Source organism: Cherax quadricarinatus, chromosome 42 (genome assembly GCF_038502225.1).
Source record: "Cherax quadricarinatus isolate ZL_2023a chromosome 42, ASM3850222v1, whole genome shotgun sequence".
NCBI lineage: Eukaryota > Metazoa > Arthropoda > Malacostraca > Decapoda > Parastacidae > Cherax > Cherax quadricarinatus.
In genome coordinates this window covers 25,183,699-25,197,831 of record NC_091333.1, presented here as the reverse complement: position 1 = coordinate 25,197,831, position 14,133 = coordinate 25,183,699, and positions in this window count along the sequence as shown.

The window sequence follows — 14,133 nt, the reverse complement described above, 5'->3', positions numbered from 1 at the left end:
GGTCTCTGGTACATTGTATATCGCTGAAGGTCTCTGGTACACTGTTTATCGCTGAAGGTCTCTGGTACACTATATATCGCTGAAGGTCTCTGGTACACTGTATATCGCTGAAGGTCTCTGGTACACTGTATATCGCTGAAGGTCTCTTGTACACTGTATATCGCTGAAGGTCTCTGGTACACTGTATATCGCTGAAGGTCTCTGGTACACTGTATATCGTTGAAGGTCTCTGGTACACTATATCGCTGAAGGTCTCTGGTACAATATATCGCTGAAGGTCTCTGGTACAATATATCGCTGAAGGTCTCTGGTACACTATATCATTGAAGGTCTCTCGTACACTATATCGCTGAAGGTCTCTGATGCAATATATCGCTGAAGGTCTCTGGTACACTGTTTATCGCTGAAGGTCTCTGGTACACTATATATCGCTGAAGGTCTCTGGTACACTGTATACTGCTGAAGGTCTCTGGTACACTGTATATCGCTGAAGGTCTCTGGTACAGTATATCGCTGAAGGTCTCTCGTACACTATATCGCTGAAGGTCTCTGGTACACTATATCGCTGAAGGTCTCTGGTACACTACATCGCTGAAGGTCTCTGGTACACTACATCGCTGAAGGTCTCTGGTACACTATATCGCTGAAGGTCTCTGGTACACTGTATATCGTTGAAGGTCTCTGGTACACTATATCACTGAAGGTCTCTGGTACACTATATCGCTGAAGGTCTCTGGTACACTATATCGCTGAAGGTCTCTGGTACACTATATCGCTGAAGGTCTCTGGTACAATATATCGCTGAAGGTCTCTGGTACACTATATCGCTGAAGGTCTCTGGTACACTGTATATCGCTGAAGGTCTCTGGTACACTGTATATCGCTGAAGGACTCTGGTACACTATTTCGCTGAAGGTCTCTGGTACACTACACCGCTGAAGGTCTCTGGTACACTATATCACTGAAGGTCTCTGGTACACTATATCGCTGAAGGTCTCTGGTACACTATTTCGCTGAAGGTCTCTGGTACACTGTATATCGCTTAAGGTCTCTGGTACACTATATCGCTGAAGGTCTCTGGTACACTATATCGCTGAAGGTCTCTGGTACACTATATCGCTGAAGGTCTCTGGTACACTATATCGCTGAAGGTCTCTGGTACACTATATCGCTGAAGGTCTCTGGTACACTACATCGCTGAAGGTCTCTGGTACACTATATCGCTGAAGGCCTCTGGTACACTGTATATCGCTGAAGGTCTCTGGTACAACATATCGCTGAAGGTCTCTGGTACACTATATCACTGAAGGTCTCTGGTACACTATATCACTGAAGGTCTCTGGTACACTATATCACTGAAGGTCTCTGGTACACTATATCACTGAAGGTCTCTGGTACACTATATCGCTGAAGGTCTCTGGTACACTATGTCGCTGAAGGTCTCTGGTACACTATATCGCTGAAGGTCTCTGCCACACTATATCGCTGAAGGTCTCTGGTACACTGTATATCGCTGAAGCTCTCTGGTACACTATATCGCTGTAGGTCTCTGGTGCATTGTATATCGGTGTAGCTCTCTGGTACACTGTATATCGCTGTAGCTCTCTGGTACACTATATCGCTGTAGCTCTCTGGTACACTGTATATCGCTGTAGCTCTCTGGTACACTGTATATCGCTGAAGCTCTCTGGTACACTATATCGCTGTAGGTCTCTGGTACATTGTATATCGCTGTAGCTCTCTGGTACACTGTATATCTCTGTAGCTCTCTGGTACACTATATCGCTGTAGCTCTCTGGTACATTGTATATCGCTGTAGGTCTCTGGTACATTGTATATCGCTGAAGGTCTCTGGTACACTGTATATCGGTGAAGGTCTCTGGTACACTGTATATCGCTGAAGGTCTCTGGTACACTATGTCGCTGAAGGTCTCTGGTGCACTGTATATCGCTGAAGGTCTCTGGTACACTGTATATCGCTGAAGGTCTCTGGTACAATATATCGCTGAAGGTCTCTGGTACATTATATCGCTGAAGGTCTCTGGTACACTACATCACTGAAGGTCTCTGGTACACTATATCGCTGAAGGTCTCTGATACAATATATCGCTGAAGGTCTCTGGTACACTGTATATCGCTGAAGGTCTCTGGTACACTGTATATCGCTGAAGGTCTCTGGTACACTATATCGCTGAAGGTCTCTGGTACACTATATCGCTGAAGGTCTCTGGTACACTAAATCGCTGAAGGTCTCTGGTACACTATATCGCGGAAGGTCTCTGGTACACTACATCGCTGAAGGTCTCTGGTACACTACATCGCTGAAGGTCTCTGGTACACTACATCGCTGAAGGTCTCTGGTACACTACATCGCTGAAGGTCTCTGGTACACTGTATATCGCTGAAGGTCTCTGGTACAACATATCGCTGAAGGTCTCTGGTACACTATATCACTGAAGGTCTCTGGTACACTATATAGCTGAAGGTCTCTGGTACACTATATCGCTGAAGGTCTCTGGTACAATATGTCGCTGAAGGTCTCTGGTACACTATATCGCTGAAGGTCTCTGGTACACTGTATATCGCTGAAGGTCTCTGGTACACTATATCACTGAAGGTCTCTGGTACACTGTATCGCTGAAGGTCTCTGGTACACTGTATCGCTGAAGGTCTCTGGTACACTATATTGCTGATGGTCTCTGGTACACTATATCGCTGAAGGTCTCTGGTACACTATATCGGTGAAGGTCTCTCGTACACTATATCGCTGAAGGTCTCTGGTACACTATATCGCTGAATGTCTCTGGTACACTATATCGCTGAAGGTCTCTGGTACACTATATCGCTGAAGGTCTCTGGTACACTATATCGCTGAAGGTCTCTGGTACACTATATCGCTGAAGGTCTCTGGTACACTATATCGCTGAAGGTCTCTGGTACACTGTATATCGCTGAAGGTGTCTGGTACACTATATCTCTGAAGGTCTCTGGTACACTATATCGCTGAAGATCTCTGGTACACTATATCGCTGAAGGTCTCTGGTACACTATATCGCTGAAGGTCTCTGGTACACTATATCGCTGAAGGTCTCTGGCACACTATATCGCTGAAGGTCTCTGGCACACTATATCGCTGAAGGTCTCTGGTACACTGTATATCGCTGAAGGTCTCTGGTACACTGTATATCGCTGAAGGTCTCTGGTACACTGTATATCGCTGAAGGTCTCTTGTACACTATATCGCTGAAGGTCTCTGGTACACTATATCGCTGAAGGTCTCTGTTACAATATATCGCTGAAGGTCTCTGGTACACTGTATATCGTTGAAGGTCTCTGGTACACTATATCGCTGAAGGTCTCTGGTACACTATATCGCTGAAGGTCTCTGGTACAATATATCGCTGAAGGTCTCTGGTACAATATATCGCTGAAGGTCTCTGGTACAATATATCGCTGAAGGTCTCTGAACACTATATTGCTGAAGGTCTCTGGTACACTATATCGCTGAAGGTCTCTGGTACACTATATCGCTGAAGGTCTCTGGTACACTATATCGCTGAAGGTCTCTGGTACACTATATCGCTGAAGATCTCTGGTACACTATATCGCTGAAGGTCTGTGGTACACTATATCGCTGAAGGTCTCTGGTACACTATATCGCTGAAGGTCTCTGGTACACTATATCGCTGAAGGTCTTTGGTACACTATATCGCTGAAGGTCTCTGGTACACTATATCGCTGAAGGTCTCTGGTACACTATATCGCTGAAGGTCTCTGGTACACTATATCACTGAAGGTCTCTGGTACACTATATCGCTGAAGGTCTCTGGTACACTATATCGCTGGAGGTCTCTGGTACACTATATCGCTGAAGGTGTCTGGTACACTATATCGCTGAAGGTCTCTGGCACACTATATCGCTGAAGGTCTCTGGTACACTGTATATCGCTGAAGGTCTCTGGTACACTGTATCGCTGAAGGTCTCTGGTACACTATATCGCTGAAGGTCTCTGGTACACTATATTGCTGGAGGTCTCTGGTACACTATATCGCTGAAGGTGTCTGGTACACTATATCGCTGAAGGTCTTTGGCACACTATATCGCTGAAGGTCTCTGGTACACTGTATATCGCTGAAGGTCTCTGGCACACTATATCGCTGAAAGTCTCTGGTAAACTGTATATCGCTGAAGGTCTCTGGTACACTGTATCGCTGAAGGTCTCTGGTACACTATATCGCTTAAGGTCTCTGGTACACTATATCGCTGAAGGTCTCTGGTACACTATATCGCTGAAGGTCTCTGGTACACTATATCGCTGAAGGTCTCTTTTACACTATATCGCTGAAGGTCTCTTTTACACTATATCGCTGAAGGTCTCTGGTACACTATATCGCTGAAGGTCTCTGGTACACTGTATATCGCTGAAGGTGTCTGGTACACTATATCTCTGAAGGTCTCTGGTACACTATATCGCTGAAGATCTCTGGTACACTATATCGCTGAAGGTCTCTGATACACTATATCGCTGAAGGTCTCTGGTACACTATATCGCTGAAGGTCTCTGGTACACTATATCGCTGAAGGTCTCTGGTACACTATATCGCTGAAGGTCTCTGGTACACTATATCGCTGAAGGTCTCTGGTACACTATATCGCTGAAGGTCTCTGGTACACTATATCGCTGAAGGTCTCTGGTACACTATATCGCTGAAGGTCTCTGGTACACTATATCGCTGAAGGTCTCTGGTACACTATATCGCTGGAGGTCTCTGGTACACTATATCGCTGAAGGTGTCTGGTACACTATATCGCTGAAGGTCTCTGGCACACTATATCGCTGAAGGTCTCTGGTACACTGTATATCGCTGAAGGTCTCTGGTACACTGTATATCGCTGAAGGTCTCTGGTACACTGTATATCGCTGAAGGTCTCTTGTACACTATATCGCTGAAGGTCTCTGGTACACTATATCGCTGAAGGTCTCTGTTACAATATATCGCTGAAGGTCTCTGGTACACTGTATATCGTTGAAGGTCTCTGGTACACTATATCGCTGAAGGTCTCTGGTACACTATATCGCTGAAGGTCTCTGGTACAATATATCGCTGAAGGTCTCTGGTACAATATATCGCTGAAGGTCTCTGAACACTATATCGCTGAAGGTCTCTGGTACACTATATCGCTGAAGGTCTCTGGTACACTATATCGCTGAAGGTCTCTGGTACACTATATCGCTGAAGGTCTCTGGTACACTATATCGCTGAAGGTCTCTGGTACACTATATCGCTGAAGGTCTCTGGTACACTATATCGCTGAAGGTCTCTGGTACACTATATCGCTGAAGGTCTCTGGTACACTATATCGCTGAAGGTCTCTGGTACACTTTCTAAATTAAAAAAAGTTATTCTCGGTTAAACAATTTCCGTTGGTTATTTTCACATCTAAATTGGTCAAGAATTATACCGTCTTTTTAACACCCACTATTTTTACCACCCATTATTTTACCACCCACTATTTTACCACCCACTATTTTTTCCACCCAATATTTTACCACCCACTATTTTTACATGGATGTGAGATGATGTTGAACACTATAGATATGTCATTACGAGTTTAATTACAAAATACTAAGTTGGTTTGGAATAGTTGACGGGTCACTGCATTTCCCTACGTTCTCCCGTCAATACTTCTGTCTAACCTTACTTAAGGAACTGAGAATGACACTTGACACCTTATTGACCGTCCCGACTCTGCCTGACTTACCTAGGTCTTGTTCACCTCAACCACATGTACTGGTAACCTAATGTCCTACCAAACAATGCTGCTTATTCCTGGGTACCAGCTAGCAAGGATCACCTGAGCTGTAGCAGCTGCATGACCCACAAGCTGTAGCAGCTGCAAGTTCCACAAGCTGTAGCAGCTGCATGACCCACAAGCTGTAGCAGCTGCATAACCCACAAGCTGGAGCAGCTGCATAACCCACAAGCTGGAGCAGCTGCATGTTCCACAAGCTGGAGCAGCTGCATAACCCACAAGCTGGAGCAGCTGCATGTTCCACAAGCTGGAGCAGCTGCATGTTCCACAAGCTGGAGCAGCTGCATGTTCCACAAGCTGGAGCAGCTGCATGTTCCACAAGCTGGAGCAGCTGCATGTTCCACAAGCTGGAGCAGCTGCATGTTCCACAAGCTGGAGCAGCTGAATGACCCACAAGCTGGAGCAGCTGCATGACCCACAAGCTGGAGCAGCTGCATGACCCACAAGCTGGAGCAGCTGCATGACCCACAAGCTGGAGCAGCTGCATGACCCACAAGCTGGAGCAGCTGCATGACCCACAAGCTGGAGCAGCTGCATGTTCCACAAGCTGGAGCAGCTGCATGTTCCACAAGCTGGAGCAGCTGCATGTTCCACAAGCTGGAGCAGCTGCATGTTCCACAAGCTGGAGCAGCTGCATGTTCCACAAGCTGGAGCAGCTGCATGTTCCACAAGCTGGAGCAGCTGCATGTTCCACAAGCTGGAGCAGCTGCATGTTCCACAAGCTGGAGCAGCTGCATGTTCCACAAGCTGGAGCAGCTGCATGACCCACAAGCTGGAGCAGCTGCATGACCCACAAGCTGGAGCAGCTGCATGTTCCACAAGCTGGAGCAGCTGCATGTTCCACAAGCTGGAGCAGCTGCATGTTCCACAAGCTGGAGCAGCTGCATGTTCCACAAGCTGGAGCAGCTGCATGTTCCACAAGCTGGAGCAGCTGCATGTTCCACAAGCTGGAGCGGCTGCATGTTCCACAAGCTGGAGCAGCTGCATGACCTACAAGCTGGAGCAGCTGCATGACCCACAAGCTGGAGCAGCTGCATGACCCACAAGCTGGAGCAGCTGCATGACCCACAAGCTGGAGCAGCTGCATGACCCACAAGCTGGAGCAGCTGCATGACCCACAAGCTGGAGCAGCTGCATGACCCACAAGCTGGAGCAGCTGCATGTTCCACAAGCTGGAGCAGCTGCATGTTCCACAAGCCTCCCAGTATAACTTATCAAGAGTTACGCTAACGATAGATTGACCAATACAGTCTTCATATTACTGACACTAGTAACACTGTTTTCGTTAGTGTTCATAAAAATATCTGAAAATAAACATACCTGACAACCGGTGTGTAAACTGTCCCACGATGATCTGTCAATGTGCACTTACCTGTAAAATAAAATATATTTATCAACAGTGAACATTTCGTTCCATTATCAACCAATAAATGAATCTTCATGGAACAATAATTTGATAATAGTTATGGCAAGTCTATACCTTGACTAGAGACGTGAGTCGCACCGTATGTTTGACGATCTTACCATGACGCAGCCACCAGAGTCACTGTCAGGTGTTGGTGGAGGCTGTGACTGACACTGTCAGGTGTTGCTGGAGGCTGTGACTGACACTGTCAGGTGTTGCTGGAGGCTCTGACTGACACTGCCAGGTGTTGCTGGAGGCTGTGACTGGCACTGGCAGGTGTTGCTGGAGGCCATGATCGATACTGCCAGGTGTAGCTGGAGGCCCTGACCGACACTGTCAGGTGTTGTTGGAGGCCGTGACCGACACTGTCAGGTGTTGCTGGAGGCTCTAACCGACACTGTCAGGTGTTGCTGGAGGCTCTAACCGACACTGTCAGGTGTTGCTGGAGGCTCTAACCGACACTGTCAGGTGTTGCTGGAGGCTCTAACCGACACTGTCAGGTGTTGCTGGAGGCTCTAACCGACGCTGTCAGGTGTTGCTGGAGGCTCTAACCGACGCTGTCAGGTGTGGCTGGAGGCCCTAACCGACGCTGTCAGGTGTTGCTGGAGGCTCTAACCGACACTGTCAGGTGTTGCTGGAGGCTCTGACTGACACTGCCAGGTGTTGCTGGAGGCTGTGACTGGCACTGTCAGGTGTTGCTGGAGGCTCTGACTTACACTGTCAGGTGTTGCTGGAGGCTCTGACTGACACTGTCAGGTGTTGCTGGAGGCTCTGACTGACACTGTCAGGTGTTGCTGGAGGCTGTGACTGGCACTGCCAGGTGTTGCTGGAGGCTGTGACTGACACTGCCAGGTGTTGCTGGAGGCTGTGACTGACACTGCCAGGTGTTGCTGGAGGCTGTGACTGACACTGCCAGGTGTTGCTGGAGGCTGTGACTGACACTGCCAGGTGTTGCTGGAGGCTGTGACTGACACTGCCAGGTGTTGCTGGAGGCTGTGACTGACACTGCCAGGTGTTGCTGGAGGCTGTGACTGACACTGCCAGGTGTTGCTGGAGGCTGTGACTGACACTGCCAGGTGTTGCTGGAGGCTGTGACTGGCACTGCCAGGTGTTGCTGGAGGCTGTGACTGGCACTGCCAGGTGTTGCTGGAGGCTGTGACTGGCACTGCCAGGTGTTGCTGGAGGCTGTGACCGACACTGCCAGGTGTTGCTGGAGGCTGTGACCGACACTGCCAGGTGTTGCTGGAGGCTGTGACCGACACTGCCAGGTGTTGCTGGAGGCTGTGACCGACACTGCCAGGTGTTGCTGGAGGCTGTGACCGACACTGCCAGGTGTTGCTGGAGGCTGTGACCGACACTGCCAGGTGTTGCTGGAGGCTGTAACCGACACTGCCAGGTGTTGCTGGAGGCTGTGACCGACACTGCCAGGTGTTGCTGGAGGCTGTGACCGACACTGCCAGGTGTTGCTGGACGCTGTGACCGACACTGTCAGGTGTTGCTGGACGCTGTGACTGACACTGTCAGGTGTTGCTGGACGCTGTGACTGACACTGTCAGGTGTTGCTGGAGGCCATGATCGATACTGCCAGGTGTAGCTGGAGGCCCTGACCGACACTGTCAGGTGTTGTTGGAGGCCCTGACCGACACTGTCAGGTGTTGCTGGAGGCTCTAACCGACACTGTCAGGTGTTGCTGGAGGCTCTAACCGACACTGTCAGGAGTTGCTGGAGGCTCTAACCGACACTGTCAGGTGTTGCTGGAGGCTCTAACCGACACTGTCAGGTGTTGCTGGAGGCCCTAACCGACACTGTCAGGTGTTGCTGGAGGCCCTGATCGATACTGCCAGGTGTAGCTGGAGGCCCTGACCGACACTGTCAGGTGTTGTTGGAGGCCGTGACCGACACTGTCAGGTGTTGCTGGAGGCTCTAACCGACACTGTCAGGTGTTGCTGGAGGCTCTAACCGACACTGTCAGGTGTTGCTGGAGGCTCTAACCGACACTGTCAGGTGTTGCTGGAGGCTCTAACCGACACTGTCAGGTGTTGCTGGAGGCCCTGACCGACACTGCCAGGTGTTGCTGGAGGCCCTGACCGACACTGCCAGGTGTTGCTGGAGGCCCTGACCGACACTACCAGGTGTTGCTCGGAGGCTCTGACCGACACTACCAGGTGTTGCTCGGAGGCTCTGACCGACACTGTCAGGTGTTGCTGATGGCCCTGACCGACACTGCCGGGTGTTGCTGGAGGCCCTGACCGACACTGCCGGGTGTTGCTGGAGGCCCTGACCGACACTGCCGGGTGTTGCTGGAGGCCCTGACCGGCACTGCCGGGTGTTGCTGGAGGCCCTGACCGACACTGCCGGGTGTTGCTGGAGGCCCTGACCGACACTGCCGGGTGTTGCTGGAGGCCCTGACCGACACTGCCGGGTGTTGCTGGAGGCCCTGACCGACACTGCCGGGTGTTGCTGGAGGCCCTGACCGACACTGCCGGGTGTTGCTGGAGGCCCTGACCGACACTGCCGTGTGTTGCTGGAGGCCCTGACCGACACTGCCGGGTGTTGCTGGAGGCCCTGACCGACACTGCCGGGTGTTGCTGGAGGCCCTGACCGGATCATTCGCTGCCTGGTAGAGGTAGAGTGCGGTCGAGCTTTGCACCCCTCTTCTGTTTTCCCAGACGAGCTACTCAGTCAACAATATGGCGCCAGGTGTGCGCAGGAGAGGGAATACTGTGGGCATTGAACTCATTAGTGGGGCCTTAACGCCTACGTCAGTCGATGTGCTATTGCCCAAAATTATAAGAGAGGCATACGGCATCAGAGACGAGGATTTGTATGGTGTGGCACTGAACGGTGTTTATAGAATATTCGTGAAAGTGCTAACTGCTCAAGTATACGAGGCAATGGTGGATTGTTACCAAGATGTCAGCATTAACGTAACACCGGCAGTAAGGGTCAAGTTGACGGATGTATCACGACATTATTCGTGGGTCAAGCTCCGCAACGTGCCTTTTGAGGCTGATGAAGTAGATATTCGAAATGTTTTCGAATGCTATGGAACTGTACATCTAGCCCAACCTGGCAAATGGGTAAAAGGAGCTTACACAGGATTTCCTGAGGGTTCTTTCAATCTCAAGATGACGCTAAGGCATCCTATACCCTCGTATACATATCTCATATCTCGAGGAGTTTAGGACCCAGGTAATGGTAGCGTATATGGGGCAGAGGCGTACGTGCCGACTGTATTGCGATTATGACCATATGGCGGCAGACTGTGGCAAGCGGAATATGGCTCCTGGGCCGGCAAGGGGCGGAGCACCTGCGCATGAGAAACTGATGCCTGAGGAGGAACGGGAGCAAGGAGGAGGGCGTGGTCGCATGTGGAGTGAAGAGGTGGTGGCTCTTCCTGTGGAATCGGAAGGAGAAGTTGTGATCCATGAATCACCTGGCCCATCAACAGTACAGTTGTCAAGTGAGGAGGTGCAGGTGGGCGCAGCAGTGAAAGCTATTGAGGAGGAGTTGGAGACGGTGATACAGGCTATGTTACAGTCTACGGAGGTGGAGAGTCACAGCAAGCAGGAACCTGGGATCAGGGCAGAAGGTGTGTGTGGGAGGGGGGAGGATCAGGTGGCACCTGTGATGGACAGTGCGAGTGCCATGGAAGGACATGGAGGCGGATTAAGGGTGGTAGAGGCGGAAGTCCATTGTGCTGGCTCCCAGGACTCAGATATGGAAACTGAGGGAGCTACAAGGAAAAGGGCAGCAGCATCAGATTCGGACGATGTTCTGACGCCGGTGCAAAGGCCAGGGAAAAAGACATGGATTATGGTACCCAGAGTGACTCTATGAGAGGGCCACAACAGAAGGGGGGGGATGGTTGGGAAGGAGGGTGGAGTATGTGGCAAAGGCAAAGCCCAGGGGAATAGTCTGAAAGGGAAGAGTCTTGACATGATGTGGGGAGGGAAACCTTAAACTGGCCTCAGGTGTGTAACAATAAATATTAATGGTCTGTGTGTGCTTCAGGATGTTTTTGAATAGGTACAAGGTTGACGTAGCTTTTGTGCAGGAGCACAATTTTAAGCTTGGTCGTGAATTAGTGGTGCCTGGGTATCAGGCTTATGTGTTGCCATCTGAGCGATTAAAAGAAGGAGTGGGTGTGTTGATCAGGGAGGCGAGCCCGTTTGTATTGCACAGGAAAGAGGGGGAGAGTATTACGTGTGGAAGGATGGTGGATGGGAGAGAGAGTGGCGTTTGTGTGAGTGTATGCCCAGCAGAAAGTGATGTGAAACTAAAGATGGATTTTGTGCAGAAGGATCTTGTGTACTACCTACGCACGTTACCGTCTGTGGCGATTGTGGGGGGATTGGAATTGTGTAGTTAAGAGGGCAGACGTGGAACCCAGAGGAGCGGGATATTTTTCCTCAGTCTTGGGGGGCCTGCTTAGAGATCTTCAGTTACGTGATGCTTTCGGGGGAGGTCTGTGGGAGGTGGAACATACGTTTATAAGACTGGGATATGCAGCTCATTTGGACAGGTTATATTTATCTCAGAGGGTTTTGGTAGAGTCTTTTAAAACTATTGAGATGGTGTCTTCTGATCATAGGGTGGTATTAGTGGAGGTGGGGTGGGATGCTTTGGCTCATAAGCAGGGAAGTTATTGGAAACTGAACACGATGGTTTTGGGGGATAGGGAGGGAGTGGAAGGTTTTGCAGTATTTTGGGAACAGCTCTGTGTAGACAGAAGGACTGAGGAGGATGTGGTAGGATGGTGGGATAGTGTGGCTAAGGTAAGAATACATCAATTTTATGTGAGAGAGGGCAAATGCATTAATCAATTGCAATATGGTTTGTCAAATTATTTAGAATCTAGATTATGGGATTGTTACGAGGGGGGTCGGTGGCCAGGGTGTACCCAGTGGAGGATATACACACATGTTGAAGGACAGGATAAGGGATTTGCAAGAAGAACGTTTTGCAGCGGTACGGGTACAGGCGGGACTGGGCGAAGTACTCTGGGGCGACGAGCCATTGGCTTTTGAGCTGCGAGGACAAAAGGTACGACAGCGAACGACTACAATACCGGGATTCCAAGTCATTTCTTTGGTGGGGGGTTTTAGAGAGGGTCAGGTATTACAGGAAACCATGGGGATGAATGCATATGCAGATAGATGGTTTGAGGAATACGGGAAAAGTAGTGGGGTGGATGGCGAGGTTCTTGGGCAGGTATGTGAGTATGTGCTGTGCAAACTGGGGAGGAGTGATCGGGAGGCACTGGGTGAGGTCATTGAGGAGGAGGAGGAAATATGGAGAGCCCTTATGGACATGAGAAAGGGAAAGGCACCCAGGATCGATGGTTTACCAAGCGAATTTTATGTACAGCACTGGGGTCTGCTTAGGGGTTTCCTAGTAGGGTTAATGAATGCCATGAAAGAAGGAGGTAAGATGGGAGAATCGCAGGCAACGGCGGTGGTGGTGTTGGTCCCAAAGGGTAAACAGCAGAGTACCCTTCGGGATTACCGAGCCATTTCGTTGCTTTGTGCTGATTATAAATTGTTCACGAAAATTCTTGGGAATCAGCTTAAATGTGTTGTGGGGAGGGTCGTGTTTGATTCTCAGTTTGGGTTACCTGGTAGGTCAATGGGCGAGGGCCAAGGGATCATCAAGGGGTTCCTGGAGGACATGGAAAGGGGAAGAGGGGCGTTGGTGGCGTTGGATTGGCAAGGGGCTTATGACAGGGTGGAAAGAAAGGCTTAGAGGGATATTCTCCTGCGACAAGGGTTTGGCGAAGAAATAGTGGGGTGGGTGGATACGTTGTACTCAAACACGAAGGTAAGGGTGCAAATCATTGGGTGTGTGGGGGAGGGAGTCAACATGGACCGGGGTCTTCGGCAGGGATGTCCATTATCACAACTATTGTTTGCATGTGTTCAGGATCCCTTTTATAGGATGGTTGAGGATCGTCTAAGGACAGGGGGGAAGGGGTGAGCAGAAGCCTTGGCCTGGTTTGGTGGATTATGTTGGTGATACAACTATTTTGGTGACTGAGGAGACACTGTTAGGACTTTTGGGGGAAGTTGTACACAATTTTGGGAGAGCTACTGGGATGAAGGTAAATCTGGAAAAGTCAATGATAATGGGGCTGGGAGAGTGGGCAGGGAGATTAGAATGGGGATGTGATGTTGTACAGTGGTGGACCGGGAGTCTGAAAATCTGCGGTGTCATGTGTGAGGCTGACCTGAGTGCTGCCAGGGTTAACAATTCGAATAGGATGGTGGAACAGGTGCAGTGATGTTTGGGAAAGCTGCGACCTCACCATTTAACCCTTAGGCAACGTGCAATTGTCATCAATGTATTACTATATAGTAAAGTCTGGTTTGTTTCGGCTGTGATGCCGTTAACAGGAACGGCGATCATGAGTATTCTTAGAATGGTGTTCAAATGACTGTGGGGTTCAGGGTGCAACTGGTTGCAAAGGGAGGTAGTAACATTGTAGAGGAGGGTTGGGTTTGTTGGGCCTGAGAAAGCACGTGAAATGTGTGTTTATTAAGAGGGAAGTGATGAGTGCAGGTGGATGGAACGGGGGGGGGGCAGCTAGATAAGGTACATGCTCACATGAGGAAATAGTATGGAGGGGCGGAAATGAAGGAATGTGAAACAGTGTTACATGCCTTAGTGTTAGCCAGGGAACTGGGAAAAGTAAATGTGGGAACTTTGTGTAAATTGTTAGAGGGGCATGTTGTGGCACCGGTTGAAGGGATCTACCCCATATATGCATGGGATGTAATATGGCAAAGATTTAGCAAATTAAGGATATGACCTAGGATGCGTGAGGTTATGTATCGTTTCCTGCATGGGATTTTGCCAATGGGAGCGATGCTCTGAGACAGGAGGGTTATCGAGGGTGGGGGGCTGTGGCAGATGC